This window comes from Rhagoletis zephyria, unplaced genomic scaffold (genome assembly GCF_001687245.7).
Source record: "Rhagoletis zephyria isolate East Lansing unplaced genomic scaffold, Rhagoletis_zephyria_1.1 Rzeph_scaffold_53355, whole genome shotgun sequence".
In the NCBI taxonomy this organism is placed as follows: Eukaryota; Metazoa; Arthropoda; class Insecta; order Diptera; family Tephritidae; genus Rhagoletis; species Rhagoletis zephyria.
Window position 1 is genome coordinate 1 of NW_016210408.1, and position 1,906 is coordinate 1,906.

General features: G+C 36.7%; 1 long non-coding RNA gene across 1 annotated transcript; it reads left to right on the forward strand.

Annotated features, from left to right (window-relative positions):
• The first annotated feature begins 946 nt into the window (after window positions 1-946).
• LOC108356038 (uncharacterized) lies at window positions 947-1,530 on the forward strand. The gene is made up of 2 exons (XR_001846579.1): window positions 947-1,164; window positions 1,414-1,530. It is a non-coding gene; the product is annotated as an uncharacterized LOC108356038 (long non-coding RNA).
• Window positions 1,531-1,906: the final 376 nt, after the last annotated feature.

Sequence of the window (1,906 nt, forward strand, 5' to 3'; positions counted from 1 at the left end):
GGCTAAAAATGTCAGCAGCGCTGAAAGTACGATGAGTGAACAAAAAAAAGGTAAATTACTAAATACTCGTAGTTTGAAGGGAGTCGAATAAAATTTATACATTTACAAATTTATGTATGTATTTAGAAGACTAATCCAGGGAAAACTGAGAGAGATAAAATAGGGAAATAAAAAAATATTAAGGCAAATTCGAAACCATATCGCTATCGACACCCATTTCGATAATGATAACGTCAGCGGTAAAAATTTATTCTTAGCAACTGGGCTGGGGGTTGTATCCGGTTTTTTTTTTTTTAATATGCGGATATTCCGGAGTCAGNCGAAGATTGATTTTTATTCTGATCGCATGAATTCCGATCGGACGATGGCCTGTCAGAAACTGCAAAACAAAGAGTGCTATGGGCTTGTTATTATAAGATGTTCCCTTCTACCGCCCGCATCCACCATTGTCAAGAAGGAACTTTCAATTTCTCATGTTTTAGTTTTCGCCCCCAAAGTACGCTGGTATGAGACCCATCTGTTCAAAAGCGAGCCATAGGTTAGCTCAGAACCCTGATTACCTCTTGGAGTAGATGGAGGGCTCTTATAGGCAGCTTCGGAGCTCTGTTTTATCTTAGACCAATAAAATTACTTAAATCGAGAGCCTCTATCTCTTACCAATGGAATGAATCGCGGACAGTTCTTCTTCTCCAGCAAGTGGTTTACGACCACGATCGTAGCGGTTACGGTGTATCTGTGTGTCGGTTAAAGATTAGACTTATGGATTGGTTTCAACGCCATGCATTTCGTTTAGCTCTATGAAGGCCAGGGAAGGTACCGCGCGCAAATTTTATATGAGTTAGGAATTTCTTTGTCCATTTTTCAATTGTTTACAGGGCGGTATTCACAGAGCTTCCTTTATTCGCAGCTACATAACTAATGGTACTAATTTTTGTATTTCAGAAACCCTCAAAGGGCTCTAAGAAACCCAAACCACGACCAAAGCCAAGGCCAACCGTTGCTACTGCAACAACAACCGAAATACCAACTACGACCAGCAATGAAGCTGGTGAATTGGAGATTTTAGAACCCAAGCCAGAGGTCATTAGCACAACAGGCGGTAATCAAGTGCCCGACATTGACTGTACGAATAAGGATTTTATACCGCATGCAAACTGTCAAAAGGTAAGGTATTTGTAGAATTAAATTTATGAAAAATTGTTCTATCGGCGAGCCACGAATCGCTTATATTAAGAGTTTAAACACGAGCATTTCATTATAATAATTCGAGTAACAGCCGTTATTTTCGAATATTACACTAACAATGCATTAAACAAAAATTTAAATATTATGAAAAAAATTTATGAAATTCATTTTCCTCCTGCCAACATCCAAGTAGTTTGCCTAATTGAATACTTACTCATATATTTGCAGTACTATCGCTGCGTGCATGGCGAGCCAGTCGAATTTGAGTGCAAGGAGGGCACAGCTTTCCATACAATTTTGAATGTCTGCGATTGGATTGAGAACAGTGACCGTTATTACTGCACCAAAACAAAGAAGCAGGCATTGACCAACGAGACAAAATAATTTTTGATTTATTTAATGGAATGAAGTACAGAAAAAAAGTATTTACTTAGTAGTTTAATAGAGTTTATAAGTTAAGAATTCGAATATACTGTGTTTCTCCTATTTAAGTCGATTGAGTGTATGGTTTTATATGATTTTTTTTTTTATAATAAATATTAAATATTTAAAAACCGGAAACTTTATTTTATCTAAGCGCGTAAAGTTAGTTTTCTTATATTAAGTTTAGTGTTTCGGCCTCCAATGGGTCTTTATAATTCATCGCACTCAAGGAACCTTGGGCTTTTGAATATTTTAATCTATAAGCTCTTCAAATTGTCCATTAGCTTTTATTTTTGTC